General features: G+C 37.3%; 2 protein-coding genes across 8 annotated transcripts in view; one reads left to right on the top strand and one right to left on the bottom strand.

The window, feature by feature from the left end:
- LOC136558822 (sodium channel protein type 2 subunit alpha-like) overlaps positions 1 to 3,593 on the bottom strand; it is a 66,031-nt gene extending 62,438 nt beyond the window's left edge. For all 4 annotated transcript variants that reach the window (XM_066553550.1, XM_066553552.1, XM_066553549.1 and 1 more), the window contains exon 1: positions 3,400 to 3,593. The gene's annotated coding sequence lies outside the window, so the exon portion shown is untranslated. The remainder of the gene's footprint in view (positions 1 to 3,399) is intronic.
- Positions 3,594 to 12,881: 9,288 nt separating this feature from the next.
- SCN2A (sodium voltage-gated channel alpha subunit 2) overlaps positions 12,882 to 24,571 on the top strand; it is a 73,507-nt gene continuing 61,817 nt past the window's right edge. For all 4 annotated transcript variants that reach the window (XM_066553929.1, XM_066553925.1, XM_066553930.1 and 1 more), the window contains exon 1: positions 12,882 to 13,100. The gene's annotated coding sequence lies outside the window, so the exon portion shown is untranslated. The remainder of the gene's footprint in view (positions 13,101 to 24,571) is intronic.

Here is a 24,571-nt window from a genome sequence, read left to right as displayed (position 1 = left end):
GAAGTAGCAGGAAAAACAATTCCAGCTTGAAAAAGGGACCTGTGCACATGGGTAGCTCCATGATTGCACTTACCTAAGTAAAACTACTCAGTCAAAAAAAGAGCAATAGCAATAAAGAATTATTAACTATACAAATAATTAATCTGATCATAAATAACCTTTTCCTTAAGCTTTTACATGGGAAAAAGCCTCATAAGCTCTTTAATTAAAGATTAACTTTTTAGTTGTATTTTTTACTGTAAAACATATTCTGTGATCTGTCTTAATTGATAGAGTAAGTCAGCAGCAATTTTTTGTAAGAAGATGTTACCAAGATGGGGATTGTTAGCAACAATTTGAAATCACTGTTTTGGGGTGGATTATCTGATCCTTTTTGTTTGAGATTTGGATCTTCGGGGCTTTTTGCTTTTGTTAGTTGATTTGTTGTGTTTGTTTGTTTGTAATGTGAAGAAATAATTTGGGGCTGCATAATGAAAAAAAGAGAAACTGGATACTTTTGTGACCTAGAATTTAACTTGCTTACTCCTATTTTGGATTACAGTGGTAGTACATTAGTAGTACATGGTTACTCAAGAGCATATGCTGTACCTACTCTATATTTATATTTTCAAGTATCGCAGTCCCTGCCTGAGCTGCTCGTATCCCTATTCCTGGCTTTACCTCATCATAAGGCAAGGAAAGTCAAGCAATAACATTATCACAGTCATATACAGGAGATTCCAGCTCTTCATAAAGACAATTTTGATTTAAAAGCAGATGAACAGGTTGTATGATGCCAGCTCCAGTGTCAAGGTCCTATGGGAGTCCTATTGGTCAAATATCAAACTTAGACATGCCATTGCAAGGTGCTTCACAGATTTTAATCAGGAGGAGATGTAATGCATAATATCAGGTTTCCAGTCAAGAGGATGCCTTTTTCCTACAGGTGGTTTTTAGAGTGGTTGGCAGTTGATTTGATGGACTGATTGACACCACAGCTCAGACCATGTACAAGTGTTGTGTAAGCAGGGCATCAATTTTACTATGATGCTTTAAACCATTTATTTATTCAAGTGAGGATGAAAAACCAATATATCTTGCAAATGGCAACAGTATATATTACTGATTAACAGCTGTAAGATAAAAAAACAAAACAGAAGAGTTATGCTGAGTGGAAAATAAGCTAACTAGAATTTTGTAAATTAAATTTCTAACTTCTAAATATAATTTTGTGATAAAGAACAGAGTAAATGCAACTTTCTGAAACTTACTTTCAATTATCACTGTCAGAATTCAGAAAATATACAAATAAAGTACCAAATATCAGAAACTTGCATTTATTCTCCTTAGGTTTAACTGAAGCAGAGTTCAAGCAATTCTTTTCCTTTGTCACCTTATGGCAAGAAGAGCATATAGATAAAAGGGGCCAAGATTTGTACTTTAGAGAACAAGGTCACAACTTGCTTGCCTTGTACATAGCTCTCTTTTAGTATCTGCTCTTCACTGATTCATCAAAAGTTGTGGGACTCCAGTAATGTCATTAGTACATGGCATACACACAACAAATTATATCGGGCAGAGATGGGAGCAGCAGAAGGAAATGGGTATCATCAGTCAGAAAGTTCCATCTTACATCCCACTATTTTTTTTTCTTCAAAAATCCTTGCTCTTTTGAGGGCAAATAAATTTCTCTCCATACCTAATCTTCATAAGGTAAAAGCTATCTCATCTAATGCCATCTCTGAAGAAAAAGAGGTGAAAGCATGAAAGGTGTCACCAGTATATTGATTAAACACACCCTACTTTTTATGATTTTTTTCTTTCCCTTGATACTTCCCACTCCAGGTTACCTGATAATATACAGAAATGACCAAACTACCACTCTGACAGCCTTAGAGAGCAGAGGGGAATTGTTTCATGTTCTTCACTAAAAATGTAAAATTGTCTTTCTTTGCTAACATCTAGTATTACCTATACAGAATTTTGCAATACTGACCTTTATGAACAGAGCTCATAAAATCAGACCTAACGTCTGCTCATTGAGAGAAAAATTGTAAACTGACAACACAAGCATCATTTCTGTAAATATCACAGCCTATTAAACAACATATCTGTTTAACAGGTGCTATGAAGCTTCAAATTACTGCAGCAACTCACATTCTTGTCTTTAACAACCTTCCATTCCAAAATGGAGATGTGCAAGAGAGTAAATATTAAATATTAAACTGTTAGAGTTTAAAAGTCCCTTCTGAAACTGTTTTCTTGACAAGTCAATTATGAAAGCACAAACGTGATGTATTTCTAAAACAAGCATCATTATTACTGATTATTTATCTTGGAGTTAAACAAGGATACCCCCAAGCACCATAAAGAATACAAATAAAAAACTTCTTTCTTTCACATCATTACTTCAGGTACAGGCCTTGCTTTCTACTCTGAATACCACCTGAGAGCCAATCTTGCTTTTTTTATATATATGCATTGAGGAGGTGATTTATAAATTGTGGGCTCCTTATTCTGCTGTATGGGCTTTTTTTTAAGGCAATTTTTTTCCTACTGTTTTCTTTCGGAATAATTTCCAAATCAATACTAATATAACATATGCATCTCTAATGTCTATATGTATCTGTAGAACCACTATTCAAAAAAAGAATTCACATATCAAAGTGATCTTCAGGAGATATTTTCCTTTTACCTTTAATAACTGACAGCTTTAATTATTATGGTAACAATGAACGAGACAATAGATGAATGGACAATGAAATGAAGAAATATAATAATACTTGTGTTGATATCTTCAAACAGCCCTATTAAGAAGTATATATTAAGCTTGACAGTAATAATACAGACAAAATGTGAACTACACATTTGTTGTGGACCTCTGCTTAATAAACAGTCGGTGAGTCCATTCTCTCCTACACACAACCATGAAAAAAAATGGCACAGAAAGAAAATATTTCCCTGTATTTTTTTACAAAATTTAGCTAATAAGGGAATTTATTCAAATACCACCATATATAAACCACATATATAAAAAACAGCGTAGATTTTATCCCTGAATCATCAGAATCGTGAGTCTGAATATCACCAGATTTTGCTTCCTAGGAAACAAGGTCACTTCTATAAAATGCTTGGAATTAATGCTGTACACCTTGATTACAAAATGATCTGATTTTGTGAGGAAGACTACGGCATTACAACATCACATTAAGAGACCAGATATCAGACTTAACGGGGTTAAAAAGAAAAAAAATCACACCATCATCACAATCAGTCAGTACAAAATGGCTTTGAATTCCCCGTACCATCTTTGACTCTATCTTAACAGCAAACCAGAGGGAAAAATCCAATTCCAAAATGTGGAAAAGACCATGTTGCCATGATTGATTATGGGTAAAATTAAACCTTTTGCCAGCTTACCTGATTGAAAGAGAATGAAAAATCACTGCAAAGCCCAGCATCCAAAAATAGTGTAATACATGTCTCCTCCTGAAACAGTCCAGATTTCCATCCACAAAGCCTTACTAATTGATCACAATTTCTGTATTCTCGATGGAAAACACAGAGACCTTTCCAGAATGCTCTCTGCTTCTGCCTCCGCTTCCTGTTCTCAGTCACTCTATGGTACCCAACATATATGAGAAAACAGCTTATTCTGCGCAGGGGGGCCGGGGAGGGGATGCAGGGGCGCAGTGACGAGCCCAGCCCGCAGCACCTGACGTGGCAGCTCCACCTACTGGTGGCGAGCCCGAGCGCGGCGAGCGCAGCCGCCCGGCCTGGAGCCTCCGCTCTGCCGCCTTCCAGCCGGCCGCCTCCCTCTGCTCTGACCTGCGCTGCCGGCAGGCAAGGAGCAGAACAGACCCACGGAACCACACTAACTATTGAATAACCCTTCCAAATACCTTTTACATAAAATAGTTAAATTTTGAAGCCGTTGGCCTTATACATTGAACAGAGCATTTGGTTTTAAATGTGCTGTTTCCTTTAAAATGCATGGGAACAGAGGAATGTGTAAATAACAGACTCCCTAACTGCCTCCCTAACTGGTGTATGCAGAACTTGCTAATTATCTTGATACTTTCTTATTCATTAAAAACTACCAGGTACTTTTGGCACCATGTTCATTTCTTTCACATGTGTAAAATGTACTATGCTTATGTAAAATCAAAGCTCAAAGTCTTCCCCTTAGACAGGCTTCCTGGGCATGTGCAGATTTACATCTGCTTACCTAGAATTCCTCTGGCTATCCTGGGAAGAATTATTAGAGCACTGGCTCCAGCACCACCTCCTCCACGAGCAGCAGTATTGAGTGAATAATATCCTTCAGGCAGCATATTGTTTTGTCCTGCCTGGCAGCTTGAGGAGCGTTGTGTCTGTGGAAAGTGAAGTGTAGAAATGCTGAGCAGTGTCAGCAAGTGTGTGCAATATAATGACTCAAAGCCTTGGGGTAGAGACTGCTGCAGATCCCACCTAATTGAAAATCAAGCTACCAGCTTTCATGTTCAGTCATGTGGGATTTAATAAACAAACACGATTCCTCAAAACAAGAATAAATGAGTATAACAAGCAATTAATATCTTGCTTTCTTGTAGCTCCTGTAGTTCCCTTAAATGCCTCTTCTGCAGAGCTTAGGAACAGCCCTTTTCTCTGGCCCCTGGTCGCACAGTTTGTTTTGGAAGCAAGGACCCCAGGGCAGCCAACAGCCAGCACCCTGATGGCCCCTACCAAGTCACAACTGCACAAAGGAGCAGGAGTAGTGATAACTACCTACAACTCATGTCCCATATCCCTCATATCAACAGATATCCTCTTTGCAGTTAGCATTTATCCTAAAACATTTTGTGTCAGTTTGTGAGTAGTCCTTTTGGTTTTAGTTACACTTGCTGTGGGCTTGACAGATATAAACACCAAGTTACTGAATCTGGCAGCAGGAAACAGGAATACATTTTCAGGGGATGTATGTATTCTGTATGTACAGAATAATCTCTGTGTACTAAGCAAAAGAGATGTACCCTCACATTCAAAACTTATGGGTTTTGTAAACCTGGGGCATACAGGGACACTCCTCATCATACTGCTCACACAAGTACCCCTGTTTGCTTCAAAGAGACTTCTTTAATTTTTCATTTTTATTGTTAAAAAAAAGTTCTTGGGGGTCTTTGGAAGTTTTCTTTAGAAAGTCTTTATTGTCCAAAGGTAATCATCATCTAGTAACATCAGAGAGTTAAAGGGGAGTAATACATGTTGAATACAGTTTCTCCTGGAAAAATAAAGAAATGTGAATCTAAATAACAAACCATTTCAACTTTATTAAAAAATAAAAATAAAAATAGTCCTTAATACTAGCTGTGTAATTCCAACAGAAACAGGTATATGAAAAACAGTTTTTAACCTGAGCTGGTTCAGAGGTTTGATTCTTTGTTAAGTTTTATAAGAGTTTAGTCTTAATATAGCTAATTTTTGTGAACTAATGTTCCACAAGATGGTTAGATTAAGGTCAAATTAGTAGAGAACCCCCAGTCCTGCTTTTTTGTGATACTGTCCTTATATTTATTGCAATCTTCTGAGATATGCCAGTTGGCACAATGACTATACCTAATGTATTTGTCTGTACCAAGACAGCCTTCTCATGGGTGTAGGTGCGCTATTAGAGAAATGTTATGTTACTAATATAAACACTTCAATTATCAATCTTCACACTAAAAGAAGAATCCAGAAAATCTAAGTTTTGTTTGTAGAAATGCTCATGCCACACAAAGTCATGGTAAGTGTTCATTTACAGAATCACAGAATGGTTGTGTTGGAAGGGACCTCTGGAAATCATGTAACCCAACCTCTCTGCTAAAGCAGGCTCACCTCGAGCAAGTTGCAGGATCACATACAGCTGGGCTTTGAGTATCTCCAGGCAAGGAGACTCCACAGCCTCTCTAGGCAGTCTGCTCCAGTGCTCTGTCACACTCAAACTAGAAAAGTTTCTCCTCATGTTCAGATAGAATTTCCTGTGTTTCAGTTTGTGTCCACTGCCTCTTGTTCTGTCACTGGCCACCACCTGGGCACCATCTGGTCTCATCTTCTTGAGATTTGTCCTTAAGATATTGTATGCATTGATGAAATCTCCTCTTGGCCATCTCCTCTCCAGGCTAACCAGGCCCAGGTCATACATAGCTCATGTACGGCCTATATTCTTCTTTATTCATGTACAGACTTTGAATAATGTTCTTAAGATCTTCGAAATCTATCAGTGGCACAAACAAATAGCTGTATACATTTATAATATAAATGCATCAAACCATCTATATGGAACAACTCCTCCCAAACCCCTGAATTTTAAAATATGAAAATTTCATTTTAAAAACCCTCTATATTAAATGTATATATGTGATAAATAGTAACAACTCCTCCCAAACCCCTGAATTGTAAAATATGAAAATTTCATTTTAAAAACCCTCTATATTAAATGTATATATGTGATAAATAGTAGATACACAAAATATCTCTCCTCCCTTTCTTCTGCCTCACTAGATCCCACTGCCAGATCTGAAAATCAGAAGTGACCATTCAAAGGACAACAACAAATTTGCTGCCTTGGCAAAAGTAATTTATAACAATTCCAGCGTGACACTTGTTTCAATTTAAATTATGATTACAACTTTTAATGAATCATCACTGAAAGTTCAACTCAGAAATTATATTTAAAAATGTAACTTGAAAACCCCTGACATTTCTAAATAATCTTTCTGGGAATCCTGCCCCAGGTGCAGTTTTGCTCCCAGTAAAGACTGAATACATGCAAAGCTATCCAGTCACTTTTAACTAAACAGCTCAAATACAAATGTTGAAATATCTTAGTTCCAAAGAGGAAAATAATTTTGAAGCGTTAAATAGGAATGAGTATATCCCCTGTATGGGGTTTCATAAGGGCAATCCCTGTACATAGCTCACATGTAAGTTTTCAGCAGTTAAGTTATCAAATATTTATTTTATGAATACAATTATTTTTTGTCAACAATTCTCCTTAGTAATTCTCAGGCACTGTTGTGAACTAATGTACTTAAAGGCACCAAAATATAAAATGATATTATCTCTAGTCCTTCAACTACTTACCAATGTTACCTGTTGAAAGAAATCAAAATTGCAGTATTTAGCTAAGTGTAATGAACATGACTTTAATTCAAGTTCAACACTGGCTAATATAAGTGCATAAATCTCTTCAATTTCTCTCTTTCTTTTTCTCCTTTTATCCCTACTGTGCCAAATAAAAAAACCCTACTTTTAATAAATTTTGTACCAGCTACTAATGCATATTTACAAGCCATGGACCTAACATAGTAGCTCAGTGGCTTTTCAACTAATAATCTGCATTTTTACTTGAGAATCTATTTTAACAGGCTATAGAGCATACTATCTGAAAAATTATCTGTTTTAATTATTCCTAACATTGTAATAATGATATATGATCAGCAATCTGTACTTCAATGGTTATAGATTTTAATAATAACAAAATTATTTTAACATTATGTTATTAAATAATAGTTAAACCCCTCCAAATCTTGTAGAACCAATAAGAAGGCCATATGCAAGTGGACTCTGTTGTGATAATTCCATTCATTCAGTAAAAATCAACTAAAAATAATTCACAAAGCATAAAACACCCCAACCACCTTTCATACTGGCCTAAGTGCTTCCAAAATATTGATCTCAGTTTACAAGTTTCCTGTCATTCAGATGAACTACAATCACAAAGTTATCATGAGCTGAACAAAATGTACACAACAATCACTGCTTAGAGATATCTTAAAATGTTCACTTATAAATGCACATACTCTGTTCATATATTTAGAAAGAGTAGGACTCTTGTGTATCTACATTTTGAAAAAATAAAATCATTGTATGAAACTGATGTCTAAGATAATTACCAGCAAACAATAATAAAATAACTGGTCAATAAAAAAAAAATTTCTTATGCCAGTGATCCTCAAGGTAGAGGTGGGCCTAACTGCATCTTCAGGAGCTTTGCAGCCAACCTCACTTGGCATTGTTCACTACTCAGTGGGAGATTTGGTGAAAAGTTCCACAGGTTAACTGGAAAGATGTAGCTTTCCCACCATATATGTTCTAAATGTTTCTATCCTCTAGTATGTAGTAGGCGCTGCATCTGCTGCCACTGCAGAAGTAGTTTACAAATTTCCAAGTGGTAGAAGCAATATTTATACTAATCTTGCTAATCTTGCTTGATAAGTTTTTTTTTAATTTTATGTCTATTCAATCACAACACAGGAGAATCACGGAATGCAACTTATTTATTAGTAAATATGTTTTTTGCATGTCATATGCCTCAAGAACTTACAGGGATACAGGCAAACAAGTTAGGAGAATTTTGAGAAATATTAGATATTTATGTGAGTAACAAAAGTTAGAACAGGGGACAGGAACTGACTCAGATAATAAGGGTTCAATATCTAAGGCTTGCACTCTTCTTGTATAACTTTCAGAAATTAATGTATGTATGTGTCTTAGTTCCTCTCCTATGAAATGGAGATAATTCCTGATGTCAGAAGGGGCTATAGCATAAATTAATTTTGTTAGACAACAAAGCTGTAGAGATCAAGAGTGAAGAAATATTTTGTTATTCCTTGTAAAGTCCAAAGAGGCCAACCAGGCCTAGGAAGCTATTATTTCAAGCACCATATGTTCACAGGACATGGACAATGTTCAAAAGGATCTAACATATATATGACAAGACCAATAAACAAAGATGAAATGAAAGCAATCGATTTCAGAGTGAACAAATACAATTTAAGGTAGGCAGATTTTAAGAGGTGGGGAAATGAATTAAATGATACCTCAGCAACAAGTGCACTAGTGTGCTCTCAGAGCTAGTAACAAAATCTAATAATGTTCTCCCAGGACACCTATAAACAGAGAGATTGCATTCATATGTTTTCATTCCATTTATTGCTACTGAGTCATGTGGTTTAATTGGTCAGATGAAGGGTAATCATCACTTGGAGAGAGGGGAGGTTTTGTTAAGCAAACCTCAAGTTATGATTTATTTATTTGCTAGTCTTTAAAAGCTGGAATGCCTAGAATAATTGCTCTGTTTAATAACATATGCTTGCCAAGTTGATCTTGCTTTAGAAAGTTTCTCTGTCTCTCATACTACATGTAGCAGTTATCTATACTAAAAATAGTCCCTTTATAACTAAACTATGAAAATATATTACACTGAGAGAGAAACATTTGAAACAATTTACTCCAGCATGTTAAAGAAAAATAATTGTACTTTGATCTGCTTTTGGCCAAGAATGATAAGGAGAGAGAACATGTAAGCTGCTGCACTGAATTGTAAAGTACAGGTACACAATATCACAGAGAGAAAAGATGGAAGTGATATGTTCTTTCAAAAACCATTGTACTTATTCCTTTTCAAATCTTAATCCATCATTGGTCATTAAAAGAGACTTCAGTGTTAGCCTCAGGCAGCAAAGAAATTACTGGCTTCAAAGTTTGAAAATATTGCAAATGTGATATAAAATAGTCCCTTCTTCAAAAGTAGATACCAAGACCAGAGAATTTTTATTATGTAGAAAAATTTTCAGAAATCTTTTAAATTCCAAAGCTTTTTTTTTTTTTCAGGCAGAGGTAAAATGTGGTAGCCTGCACTAATACATCTCAGATGCAAATATTTTAAATCTGAAAGAAATGTAAAAAAATTCAAAGATTGTTAATGATTAATAGTCACCAAAGCAGTTTCTCTTAAAGTAACTGGAACTGGGAAGAGAATATTCTTCATATTTAGAATAACATTAAATTTCAGTTTCACTTCAATGAGTAATTTGCAAAGGTGACTCTCAGATGTTAAAGGCAAGAATAATAGGCTTTATGATTTCATAAGAACTAAACAAAGGCCAATAAATTTTGATTGAGATTCATTTATATCTTTTTAAAAGATGACACATCAATAAACCACTGTTCAATCTGCATACCTGTCTTTTGCCTGAGCAATTTCCAGATTTAGGTCTAGAGTTTGAGAGTTAAGAGATTTGTGGATTAAAAAAAAGATAAAAAGGAAAAGAAAGGGTTCTACATATGTGAAGCAGCTATTTCTTTGAGGCATGTAAATGACAGGCGTAGATAAGTGTCTGTTGGCCAGAACAGCTCCAAGCATTGCTCCTTGAGCTTAACATCCCATGCGCTGTGGAAACTGGAGTTTGACCTTTTGCTCCGTCTCTTCTGGGCAAATGTTTTTGCATGATTTAGAAGAATGGTTATTTTTTATGCAGATGACTGTTAGCCATGCTCTAAGAGGCAAAGAGAGATTTCTGGTAGAAATGAGCTCTATCAGCATGGCTGAATAAGCAGAGAGATTCTTCCAGCTATCCTAGTTTTAGGGGACTTGAAAAAAAATCAGAAAATGAGATTTATTCAATGCATATTTGTTTTCATTCCTATGGAGTTCCTATAACTGCTATTGAAATGGTTAATACAACCAGGAATAAATCATGTTTGTAGGTGTTGAATAGCTTTAGGAGATTTAGATTCAGCTATGAGAGATTTGCTAGGATCTCTTTGGATCTCTTCTTAAGTTTTCATAGAGAAACTCTTTACTTTCTCACTGTAACTGCTTGAAAGTTTGTGCCACTTTGTGAAAAATCCAGTTTTTATGGGAAAATAAAACCTTAGAAAACTCCAGAGAATCTCAGCAGTTAAGTCTATTTAATTACTGTGGCACTTTATTGTGGTATATCAGAGATCTTATAATATCTTATTTTAATTTTACTTCTCATGAAGATACAGAAAATCAAATCTCACTTTGCCAATGAGCTTTAGCACTAAGATGTAATTGCCATATACCTACAGATTTTAGAAGTGAGAAGTGAGTAGAAGGATTAAGATTACATAATAAAAGCTTTTCTGAGTTTGTGTATATTTTTTATAATGCAACTGAAATTCATATTTATTACCAGTACACCTTTAACTAAATTGCTCCCCTACTGCAAAGAATTACATATTAGTAGTATTCTAAATAATAAAGATTCATATAATTTTCAAATTTCTTGCATAAGTTTTATCTCACTTTTAATAGTACAGATGTTATTAATTCAAATGATATTTTTTCTTAGATAGCATAGAAGTTCCTGTTTAGTTTATGAAGCTGAATTAATATTCAAATCTTTAATATTACATACTCCAATGAAATTATAATTTTCCAAAAAATACATTCAAAAAGTGACTTTAGAATTAGGCTTTTGAATATGAGCTTCAGCATTTTTGATCTCAAGTAGGCCTATATGCATTTATGACGTATTTCAACATTTATACAAGGTTGTCAAAGTATATTCCAAAGGAAGGTGCTGGGAGATGCGGGCACTGCGGAGCAGAGCCTGTGGAGCAGAGCCTGTGGAGCAGGGCCGTGCTCCAGCACCGCGGACAGCGCCGGCTGAGAGTAACAGCGGCGGCACTTCGCGGGGAAACCCCTCACGAGTACGAGTAGGTCTGCATAAAGGAGTATTTTAAGGAAAAAGTTCCTTAAAGTCAAACTAGAGCGCATTTTTTGGTGCCAACAGGATTTCTAAGGGATTTCAGTCCATGCTCGCACAGTAGGTATTTTGAACTATTATTATCACTGCTTGCACTATTTTAGTATTTTGGAGTCCTTTCAGGGTCCAAGATCCCATAGCAGAGCTTGAACAAGCATGAAAATGGATCATTTTCCTGGGACACTCCAAGGTTTTGGAATAACTGTGATGAGTGGTTTAAGCTGACAAAAATATCCGTCATTACTCAAATAGACTGTCTCTTCAGCTACTACCTTGTGTTGACAACACTGATTTTTGTGATGAGTTAGATCATGGATCCCAATTCTAAGTCCATGGTTTTCATCTAGATCCATTCCTAGTTAACTCTGCACTTTTTTTCTCCCCCAGGCCCCATGTTTTGGTATGATTAAATTTTCCTCCACAGCTGAGAATTGCTGAGCCAACCCCACATGCAGGTGGCTGCTAGCTGTGTGATGTGACAGAGCAGGTGTATGTGATAGAAATAGAAGATAAAAGTAGAAACAGTCAGCTACACAGCATTCCAGTGTAAGGTATCCTTTAGTAACACTAAATCCAACACTGCTATTATAGGAATTGTGGCTAGAGACAACTGGGGTGAGGCAGCCAATTTGTACATTAGTCTTTTACAACTAATAGTATCCAGAATACCAAAGATCAGTTCTAAGATGCTATAAAATGCAATGGAGCCTTGGATTAAAATAAGTAAAACAGATCACCCTAAACACTCTTTATTGAGCAATAATATAATAGTTCTTGCTACATCCAAACATTCATTCCTTCTGTCTTACTTAACAACTTTATTTTTCTTCTGGCTTTCAATAAATATATAGATGTCATTTGTGTTTTGCAGGATCAATAATCAAAGGAAAAAACCCAACACATTTACTTGCTACTATATCTGTAGTAGGGAGTTGTGCACAAAGAATGATTTATTTCTAAACAGAACGTGCATTAGTACATAGTAAAATAAAGATATCTGGCAGTACCTTGAGTTTTCTGCAGTTATGTGTATACTGATGTATTCAAATATTTACCTCATTGTAAAAAAAAAAAAAAAAAAAAAAAAAATCGTGTTGTGTACTTTAAATGTCAAGGCAGTTGTCAAGAATTTGTAAGCACTGCTCAGTGCTCCCGTTCCTGTATTTAAAGCTGTGTACTCGAGGGTAACAAGCTGTGCGGGCAGGGTGTGCGGCTCCAGCGCGCTCGGTCCTGCCAGGAGGTGGAGCCAGCACGGAATCCGCTGCCGCTTCGTTTCCTCCCTCTCCGCTCTTCCCCCCTCCTTTTTTTCCCCCACAACCAATTTTCTGATCGATGCTGGGATTCAAGGAGTGAATCTCAGAACAGGAAGCAGGCGAAGAGACTACAGAATACTGCAGAGGCTCCTTTGTTGCTTTTATGGGGAGGTTCTTTATTTCTTTCCTTTTTCATTTCAGTGAAATCAGGAGTTTACAAGCTTCTTTGCCCAGGAACCTGTACCTGCAGTAGAAGGAGCCTCTCATCATCTATCTACAAGTGTATGGATATTTCTTATGCTATGATTTTTAATCCTCCTTTAATCAGGTAAGACAACATTAAATTTAATTATAATGCTAAAAGCCAACAAATTCTAGCTGGTTTTTACCAAGATTCTTCTATTCTGGTGCCACACCTAGTTTTCAATTAATATTAATAGAGCAAGAGGAGAGGAAATAATAGCCATCTTTGCCACTGCATGGATTTTTCATAGCATTCAATCAGGTCTTAGCACAATAATGAAAAATGATGTTGCTCTTTGCAGCTTTCTGGTCCTATGTTTTTAAAGCACGCATGTTCATAATAGGAATTATTTTTGAGTTTGTGTTTTTCATCTTAATTGTGGTAATTTGTTGCTGCTGTTTTAAGGTGATCATCCACAAGTGTTTTCTTTTTCTGTGGGAGGCTATATCGGTGCTGTATTCTGAATACAAATTGGAGGGTCTTTTAAAGCACACAACTGCATCTCTGGGATTGCACAATTTTGATGCAGAGATGTACTGTTGCTTCTTTATAGCATTTTCAGTGTGAGGCTGTCTTTACTTCATAAATTCATCTATTTTTTTTTCTGTGAGGCATAGGAGATTTATAGGATTCTCCCCTCCCTCATCTCCCAAAACAGCCTCTCCCTGATGGAAGACAGAATGGAGGACTTGTCTGTGACTAAACATGGTTTTGCACTGCTGCATATACCATATGAAACACATCTGTTTTGTGACTTGTTTTTTATATATAAGAATGAAATTTTTATTTTGAAACTTCATTCCATATTGCATGAGAGAGAAAAAAATATTCCTTTCATTATTTTTTTAGAAGCATGATACCCACTGGGAGAGACAGCAGAATGACTCAGGAGGTGGGAAGCTCATGCAGCACCCCCTGACTCTTCTTTCAAACCTTCTGGTCTTTTTTCTACCTTCTCTTCATTACAGCAATAATGGTTTTAGTTGGTAAAAACAACACAGAAATGCATTGACTTACAAAGTCATAGATCAGAGAAGGGTCTCAATAACCAGGTTGTGAAAAATACAGAGAATGTGCAATCAGTTTTTTCCCTGTTGCTTTCTATTATAAGGTGTTAAGTAGCACTTCATCAAAATTTTCACACACCTGTGAAAAGGCAAACTTTTTTCTTTTTGTGGTGATTAGTAAAGCAACAGAAAATTGCCTGTTGGGATTTGAATGCTGGATGCTGTGTTGGCTTTAGATGATTCCACAGATACAAGTGAAACATTAAGAAGGTTCACACACATTCTCGCCATCTCTGCAGGTTGCCTGCTTAGCTGCATTTTTCTGATCAATGTTTTCAATATGCGTTATCTGGTTATGGCTGAGCCATTGCAATGTCTGAAGGTCTCTTCACTAGATGGTAAAGGTTCCTTCATTATTGAACAGATCTGGAGAAATGCTGAATGATCATGTCCAAATGATCTGCTATTTCCTCTGGTGACAAATGCATTAAATAATTATGCTCTCATATGTCTATAGGCCCCACTTCAACAACAAACAGACATGTCAATGGGATGACTCACATTCTCAATATTAGGCAAGTGGATAAATACCTGGCTCTGTTTTCTTGATTTTTAGACTGCACAAATTTTCAAAGAAAAAATATTTGTAATAACAGAAATATTGCAGTGTTCACAAAATGCAGTTAGTAGGTCAAATGGGCATGTAGCTTCAAAGGTAATCTTTAGATGAACTCTTCTGTTTAAAAAAATAAAAAGAAAATCTATTGAGTTATCATAACCCTTAAAGGAAAATATTGAAGCAAAATTCTTACAGATTTTGAATATATTTATTGTGAACATTAGGTCTTGGGAAATAGAGGTGCATAAATGGCTGTATCATATCAAAGCCTGATCCAGATATCTTTTGCTAGGAATAAAGTTGGATATTTCTGAAGGAGTTCAAGCAAAACTTGACCCTAAGAGAAAGCTATGCTGTGTGAAACTTAAGTATAGGGGCTATTAAAGCCTACTTGTTATTTCTGAATACTGAATTACTCTAAATGAAGTGTACTTTGTACTCATGTAAGCATCAGATCTCAACAGCAGAGACCATTGTACCCACCCTGCAGCAAGAGCAAGAACAGCATCAGTTATGCTGCCAGGGCTGCTTCCTTGATTTCATCTCAGATCTGGACGAATAGATTTGTGTGGTCACTACCTGCAGCCCTGCTCCACCCCCAAGGAGCCCTAAAAACTCTCCCACCCAAGGGTTGGAGAGAACACTGAAATCTAATATAGTCTATCTGCTTGACTCATACCTGGTAGCAAGAAATGCAACCATAATCCCGTTATGCACTCAGCTCTCAGCTGGAGCACAAAAAATCTCAAGCAAGATTTTCACTGTGTTGCTTCCAATGTTTAAGGCCATAGACATGCTCCCACTGGCTTCTCCAAACCACAGTGGATCCTTTGCAGCTGCAGACCCTGGTCCTGCACTCCCCCTGAGTCAAGCAGCCTCTTGCCCATCAGAGCCTTCCTGTTCCTCTCTCGGTCCTGCCCTCAGTCCCAGCCTGCCAAGCAGGCATCAGGAATCCCAGGGCCTCCTTTCTAGAGGCTTCCTGAAGTCACTCGAATAAATTCATTTCTTGTACCTTCTCTCATTTCATGGACACCTACCAGTCTTAGAAATACTGGGTTAGAAGACATTTCTGCCAATGGTCACTTGTATCTCCTGTTCCTCTGTTACTGTCTTTGAAAGACAAATAATGTACCTCATTTCCTAGAGGTGGGAAGGAGGAGAGGCAAATGATGTTGTGAATTACTAAATGCCTTAAGAATTAAAAAAAAAAAAAAAAAAAAAAAGCTGAGGAAATAATCATCCTATACTTAATGCATACTTGGGAAGATATCCTGTAAAGAAGGTTTGGGATCAAAATACTGACAGAGAACAATTTAAACAAACATTGAATAACTATATTCACACTCTTCAGTTCAAATTGCAAGTTTGCAACTTTACCTCTCTTATTTTTGCCTCTGAACCTACTATTGTTCCTTTTCTGACCCTTACCTCCGACTGAAGTTCAGCTGCTGCCTCTTTCTGCCTCTGACTGGTCTGGGACCAATAGAAGGGCTTTGCTTCCACTCCAGTTTTCAGTGCTGGGTGCCTCAGAAGTTCTCAGTATTAACTGTGCTGAAGGGGCTGCTAATGTAGAAACACAGCCAACACATGGCAGCTCTCTAAGTATTTATTACAAGCTGCTAAGAAGCTTTTTCTGAGCATATCTAGAAATTATTTTAGAGACATGTTAAATGGCCAGATTTCAATAAATTTAAACAGGAGCAACAAGACTCAAACTCATATATTGCCTGAGCAGCCTACCTGACACAATCCAGAATAAACAGTTTGTAGCAAAAGCTCCCAAAAAAACTGGCTGGAAATACATTTTAATGTTGCAGTATTACCACAATGCTTATTAAATAGACACAAACCAGTTTTTAATCTTCCTATTAAAAAACCCAACAGCATAGATTCATCATTCTTGCCTGTTGTTTTTTAAACTTGTAGATTAGGGAAATAATACTGTCAAACTTTTTCCAATAAGCAGACTAAAAATGTATTTTTTCTATTTAATGGTGAAGTTTTTGTTATAAGCATTCAGATGGAAAGAGGATAGATGAATCTGCATTGTGAAGTTGATATTTACTTTCTATTTTCATTGAAGGAAATATTTTGCCATTTAAAGTGCCATTAAAGAAATAAATCAAGTATCAACAATCAATATTTGGCAAAGCTGAAAGCATTATGAAGTAATTCACATAATGGAAACATTAAGCAAACGAAACTCTGTCAGGTTGTCCATACTATATGGAAAAAAAAATTAAAAATAAAAAAATTAGCAATAACTTCTTTTTAGGTCTCTCAAGATGAAGTTCAGTGATTGTTCTATGTGAAATTTTCTTAGGCTTTGTGCAATTGTGCTCCTTCTTGCTGCTTGATTCTTTGCTTGGTTTCTGCTGATTTTGGCCAGATGAATTGTTGTAGCTAATGCTAGTTGATCTTCACCATCTTTCTGGAGATCCTCACAGGTGGTTGCCATTATGCATTAAAAATGCAAACTTCCTTCACTAAGGAAGAGGCTCATGTTCAATAAGATAATGATTGCTCCATGCAGGGTACAGCTATCTTACCTGCACAAACTGATGACAGACAGCACGAGCAGGCACGCATTTTGAGATGATGGATGTCCAGGTTTTGAACGTACAGCAAGGGATTTTCTGATGTGGCCTTGTCATATGAGAAGGGGTGCCTTTGTTTTATGCCATAAGGTGCTGTTTTCTGGTCTTAAATGGAGTTGCGACATACAGCTTTTGAGTAATTCAGATGCCAAACCACCTGCTCTAGCCAAAATATTGGGTACCATTCAAGACTGCAGTAAAAAGCAGGATGGCAGCAGGTCTGTCCAGCCTTTAGCTTAGCACTTTGGTTTCAAAGGCAGCATTTGTGCTGTATGGAACTGTACAAGCCTACCTGATTATTTTGGCCTGTTAACTTCTGGCTCCATAGCTTTCTGGTTGCCGATATGGAGCTAACTTAGTTAAAGCTACAATGTTTCCCCATCTACTGCTGTCATTCCTCTCACATCATGGTGAATGTTGCTTTAGTTGAATTATTACAAGCAGGCTTTCAGAGTGGGGCAGAAACAGTCCTCCTATCTGAATGGGAGGTAATTATGCATCATTTTTTTTCGATACCATCCTTCACCATGTCTCACCAACCTCAGTGTAACTGCAAAATCCTCCACAGACTTTGATCCCAATGTAGTTTTGTTTGATGATAAATGTAAATGACTCACTCTGAAATTAGAATTCTGACTCAAGTTCTCTAAAGCAATACACTGTGTTCTAGACTCACCCGTTTGTCTCAGTAGGATAACAGATATATTAGGAGCTGGATTCCATACATGTATACAAAATGGAGATAGATACAGGCAAAAAAAATTGACAGTCTGTGATCTCAAGAAAAACAGAGTTTCATGGATCATAAACTGTGGGGAGCAAGGTTAGAAAAAAGTGTCCTTTGCCTAGACACTGGGATTTGCAGTTAAAAATCAGTTCCATAAACAGGTGCCAGCACCTGAGTATCTAAACACACCATGTGCTTAAAGGCAAGTATATGGCAAACTTCTAGACTAGCACTATAAAGAAACAAGGTCTCTGACCAGGATAGTTGAAATTTGACAGCCTATCTCTAAGTATGCTAGTTGTATTTTGTGTAAAACTAAACATTTGTACCAAAGCCAAATGAGTGGAAAATCCTACTTCTTGGGCCACAAGGCAAGCTTTGTTAGATAAATCTTCCCTCCTGGAAGTCTCTGGCAAAGTTATTTTAACCGGCACTGTAGCACACAAGGTTGTATCTGAAGAGTTTAACAGGTGTATTTGTAGAGTGTGTGAGCTCCATGTGTTTTCTCCTTGCTGAAAGTCAATAATGCAACCATGGAAACTACAAGATAAGTACTGACACAAGGCAGGATGAAAAAATCTTCCATCTGTAGTTGTGTTAACCTGAAAGCAGACATGGGGCAAACACTGCACAATTGTTTGCAGATTGAGGCTTTGGTGATGGCTGCACAAACACCCTGTGCAAATGTGTTCACACAGGTTAGATTTTTGAGTGCAGAACCTGGTTTCCATTTTGTGATGGGTAGCACTACAAAAGTGTTGACAGTAAACAGTCCCACAAGTACCGCGATAATACTGCTGAAAAGTTCTCCTGGTGAGGCAATGACAATATGCTTTGAAAATACAGGGGTGCAGGTTGAGTTCTGCTTTCATTTGGCTTCTGGAAAATACTAATAGATAAAATGAAAAGCACCAAATTTTACTCTCAGAAGCAATGGGAAGATGGAAACCTTTAAGGAAGTCAATTTTATTTGAAAGAAATAGACAGTACATATTACTGGGCCACACTTAAAAGAGTCACTTTGCAACAGAATAACATTTTACATCTGGCAAAGAGTTTGCTTTTGTAGTTATGTTGGCTAAACATATGCAACAGTCATAACATTTTCAAGACTTATTGTTTCAAAATTTTTAATGTTATTTTCAGTAATAGTTAACATTTAAAGTGCTTCACGGCCTTTAAGTTTGTGACCATAAAAAGATACTTGTGCTTTTGCCAGATGAAATTTTTGGATCTTTTTGGATCTGAAGCAAAGCTTTGGCCCTCAAAGCTAAGCCCAAAGGCAGGCTACTCTCACACAGAAAAATCTGGTACTTTACTCCAGTAGTATTCTTCAGGGGAAAAAAAACTGAACATAAGCCTCAGGGAATGATGATGGTGATGATGACCTTTAATGTTATATGGAACACTTGGGTGTTATTACTCATGCTGATATCTTGCTCTTTGGAGTGGCAGAGGCTGGGAACTCTGGAGAAGTGTTCTCCATTGCTGGGAAAGGGATTATATAGCTTTTCTCAGTATTGACCTCACTTCCAAATTAGTTCATGGATTCACACATTCTCAAAATAAGCTGTCCTTAGTGAGAAAGATGAAGGATATGATGCAGAAATTGAGTGAGCTGGTGAGCTGGTATAAATATTGTGAGGATGGGAAAATGGCTCTGGAATTGTGGTAAGAGGAAATATCATGGGGGAATCTAAAGAGTGACTGATGGGCAAAACACAGTCAAATGTAGGATGGGGGAAATAGAAATTTTAGAAGGGTATACAAATTGAGTTTATATGAAAAAAAGTTGAATACATTGCAAAGGAAATACTGACTTGTGTATCCATGTTTCTGTATGGAAATAAGCAGCGTGGTATGCACAGCTCCTGTGGGAAAACGTCCTTGCAGTGGTACAGCTCCAAGTTGCAGGTGATGCTGTGAGCAAGGAATTCTTCTAAGAAATCTTTGGGGAGCTCCTGTATTCCCTCTAATCAGAACCTGTTTTGCTGGCTCAATCATAGTGGGAATGGAAAAACTCTCCTGAGGAGGTTTTCAGCATCTGCTCTGTTGTTTTATTCACACATACCAACAAATGCAAATTCAGTACATAAAAAAACCCCGTACATTTAGGAAATTATTCTGAACTGGAAAAAAATTATCAAACTCCACTGAACAAATTTCAGTTTCAAATAGTCCGGTTACAACTGGCTGCAGTTTTATTTTAGCCTAGAATTTTGTAGATTGTCCTCAGCGATCCTTCTTTTCCCCATAGTTATAAAATATTATAATGAGCAAGCCTCCACTCCTTTTTTTTAATAAAGTTACCTTGAAACTGAATCTGCATTTTTTAAAAAAAGACTAAACTTTAAAGCTGTTAATTGTTTTCTCCCTCTTATGAAGACAACCAGGAGCTATAAAAAATTAGTTTTGGGCAGCTATATGATGTAAGTATTCAACTTTCCATTTCTGGCACATTTCCATACTTCTGTGGCACTTCTTCTTTTCCTAACATCACTACCCAGGAAAGTGATGTCCGAGTATGAAACAAGGCACCCATGTTATTGCAATAATACTTTGCCACAAGGTAACTTACTAAGGGTTTCTCATGAATTTGGTGTGTTTCAGCTGAGACACTTTTTAAATCAAGGGACTGGTATAATCCACACTGGTCAGAATATCAGAGTAAGCACTCATAACCATTCTCTCTGATCCTGCACTTATGAATCTGCATTGCTCCCTCAGGCCTTTCAAGTTTCTTGATGCAATAGTGATAGTACCTTCCTGCTCTTACTTAACTGCATGTGTCGACCATAGGCACATTGTCCCTCAGGATAAATTGATCCATAAAGATGTTTTCATAGCGTTCAGAATATTTTCAGTTTATGTCTTGATATGACAGGTTTTGAGAACACTATAAAAGGCAAACAGAAACTGGGCCTGGCAAACTGTTTCAGGATTTTTTTTAATGGCATTTCTATTTAATTGTGAGCCAATTAACTACTCTGTTTCCTTTCAGAGCAAAAAGCAAATCTTCTAAATTTAATAGAGACTTGTTTAATGCTTTTTAATGTTATATATCTGACTGGGCTTTTCATTACCCAGGGAAACAAGCATGCAGGTCACTAGGGAGTAGTGATGATATTTGCTCTCTGCCTTTGCTTGGGACATGGAGGGGATGAAGGGGCAGCTCTTAAGCTTTCTAACAGTTCCTGTATGATGGTCTGGCAATCCTATATAACCATTTGGCTGCATTCTGCACAAATCAACAACCATATTACTCATCATAGGATGTAATTTCATGCTGTTTGCTTTAATTTTTCCCTTTTGGTTGCCAAATTTTGAATACACATCCAGTCTTATGTGTCTCCTACTGATGACATCTTCATTTAAAATACATAGTTACTCAGTTGTAGAGATGCCTGTAGTGTGAAGCTTTGGACAGTTGGCAGAACTGTAATACATAATAACCATTAAAGTTACAGTAATTAATACATATTGTTCAGTACTACAACAGGAGTATACAATTTTCCCCCGTCTCTGTCAATGTGTATCAGAATGCAGACCCTATATATTTTCATATGTTATTCTGGTTCCCAAAACACATGTGGTTCTGCTTCTTAAAACACAAAATGGGAACAATGGTAATGGGTGCAAAATAAGTGGCTGATATTTAGTAAGGAGGTGTGGAAGTAAAAGGATCTACTAAATATTTCACACTTAAAAAATCACATTAAAAGTATGCTGTGGAGCACTGAATTAAGGCTGTCTTTACGTTCTAGAAATCATGATTTGTAGCTAGTTGTGAAAACAGCAGTTTGAGTGAATTGCCTACCATCAGGCAGTACTGAGTACTCATCTCTTGCCCCTTTTCTAGTCAGTCCAGAGAGACAGACACTTCTTGATGTGGGCACAACTTGCCTCATCTTAGGGTAGATATCTGAAATAGGTCAGAAGAATTGCCTTTTACAAGACCTACTTTTCTCCAGAAATATGAAAGGAGTTCAGATTGGCTTAGATGCAGATGCCAATAGATACAGGCATCCAATGCCAGAGAAGGCAAACCCTACTTGTGGCATGGCCAGTTCTCCAAAACAGCATACAGACCTTGCATGAAGGACACAGAGTTATCATCCTTCTTTTCCCCTTCCCACTAGTCACTTCTCCTGATCCCTGTGCAGCACCAACAAATCAAGGAAGTCTCCTCCAAAACAAATCTCACTGCTTTTAAGAGCTCATCCATATTGTATACTACATCAGACAGTGAACTTGCATTACAGTATCTACTGACAAATGCACTAAAACTACAGCAGACCTCAATTCTATGCTGTCATTTCAGTCCTTTTTCCTATAGTAATAGGGGCCTTTTATGGGCGTGTTCATACACAGTTTTAGGGAGGCCATGTTGATACACATATGAATGAGTTATTGAATACATGTTTACACATACTTCACAGAGATCCTGTCACATTTATAAACTCATTTTCACATTTTTTTGTCCATCCGTCCAATTAATTCCAGTCCAGTTATCTCAGTATTCCCTCTCTTGCTCATTCGTCCCAAGTTTTTTTTGCTTTCTCCTATGTCTGCTTTCTCCATTATACTGCTTCCTCCTCTGCTTCTGTTCCCCAGCCTGGTCTCCTTTGTATTCAAATTGACCAACCTAGATGAAGTTTATGATCATAATAATCTACAAGTCTTTGAAATTTTCACGTCTCTGCAGCCAGCCTGCAGGACTACTGCAGCCAATTTTGAGACAGTTGCTTTATCCAGGCAGACAGTTCTTACACGTATCATTTCCCTGGAGGTTTCTTATGCTGCCGGTCTTCAATCTGAGATATGTCTCCCTTTTCTCCTAAATGCCCCCTTTTCCTTCTACATTTCCTTCTGGGCTTTTATGTTTTTTTTTTTTCCTTGTTTGTTTGGTTTGGTTTCTTTAATAACGAACATAACAAAATGATCTAGAACAAAAAGATGAAAGCATTCCCACTCCTGGATCAGCAGAGTCCACAAAGACAGACTTCAGTTGAAGGAAAATGCCTTCATATGGACAATGAAACATAAACAGAAAAATGCATTATCTCTGTAATTCACCCTTGTAAATCTCTGGGGTGTTCTTTCAAATACGTGCAAACTAATTTTTCAAAAATTTTAACTCTAAGCAAGTATTAAAGATACTATTCAAAAAGAAAAAGTCCCAAAGAATGTGACTTATTCATGCTTTGAAAATTGGTAGCTATAAAATTTAAGGGTAAATACATATACATTGCCTTTTTCTTAGAAATAGTTTCATTTGATTTGAAGCTTCCCTCTAAAAATTGGTCTGAGGCAAAAATGTAAAATTTTAGCCCCAGCACTTCAAGTTTGGCATAAGTGATCAAGAGAGGAAGAAGAAAAAAATAAAAGGAAAACGGATAGGTCAATGTCAAGTATCTCAGTAATAAACAGTACCATCAGCCCCATCTGCAATTAGCATGAGACATCACAACTTGTAACTAGTAGCTGGCTTGGACCCATCTGCACTCTGTCCCTAAGGATATAGTAAGAACCGCTAACCATAAACCACCCTAAGACTAAAAGAATATTTAAAAGTAAATATGGGACCGCATCTGTGATTTAATTTCCAGAATCACTGAAACCACTTTGCTTCTAGTTTATTTGAAGTGGCACTTTACTGAAACAAAGCCAGCTCTTCCATTCCAGTGGCAAAGGGAATCTGGTGGGGATCATGAATGAGAAAGGAAGTTGTACTGTGCACTTGTGCTTTTTTGTAGTTGCGTTTTTTTGTGCATGTGATTCTATCTCCTTTAGAGACCTTGATGTGTTTCCAGGTGCAGCTATGTAGTAGAGGCATGAGTAGTGCTTATGAGGAAACATTTTGTGGCATCCTGCCCTTGAAGGTTGATAGATATCCAAGGAGTTAATGCTTCTTTCAAGCTGCATTAACTCCTGCAGGAGCCCCTTGGCAGCTGGTGCTGTGCAGCTGCAGGGAACCTGTCAGCGTCAGTACAGTTCCCGGGGGAGAAATTCTCATCTGTTATCCATGGAGATATTTGTTTCCCCCATGTGGGATGGTCCTCAAGCTTTCTGTGCCTATTGTGTTTTGGGTTTGGAAGTTTCTCAACAGGCAGTTTTGTTTGTCACTAGTCAGCTATCTTTGCAAATGCAAGCCTATTTAGACAATGCTCCGTTCAGATCCAGGTTCTCTTTAATTTGCAAAGTTACAAATAGGACATGTACACCCGCACGTCCTCTCACATATACCGAGTCAAAACTCAGGGGTTTTGGCATGTAGCGGATGAGGTTAATTTTTTTATCAAAAACAGCTTGAAAAGAGTGGAGATGATGTAAAAACTGTCCCAGCACCCCACTCCCTAGGTCCGTTTCTATGGTTTTACAGTCACCGTTTCCTATTTAAAAAAGCCCCACAACACCCGCCCACCCGGAGCAGGGGAATTGGCTGGCTGCAGGCAGTAGGCAGCATGGCTGACTCTGTATCCAATACAGACGGTACGCAAAGCTAACTGAAGGAGGGATGGTGATCCCCCGGTTTCTTCCCGCCCTGATGCTAAAGCCTGAATTTTGCTCCATTGCTGCTCAGCTCGGTTCCTGGGACAGCGGGG

This window comes from Molothrus aeneus, chromosome 7 (assembly GCF_037042795.1).
Source record: "Molothrus aeneus isolate 106 chromosome 7, BPBGC_Maene_1.0, whole genome shotgun sequence".
In the NCBI taxonomy this organism is placed as follows: domain Eukaryota; kingdom Metazoa; phylum Chordata; class Aves; order Passeriformes; family Icteridae; genus Molothrus; species Molothrus aeneus.
This window is presented reverse-complemented; position numbering and strand designations above follow the sequence as displayed.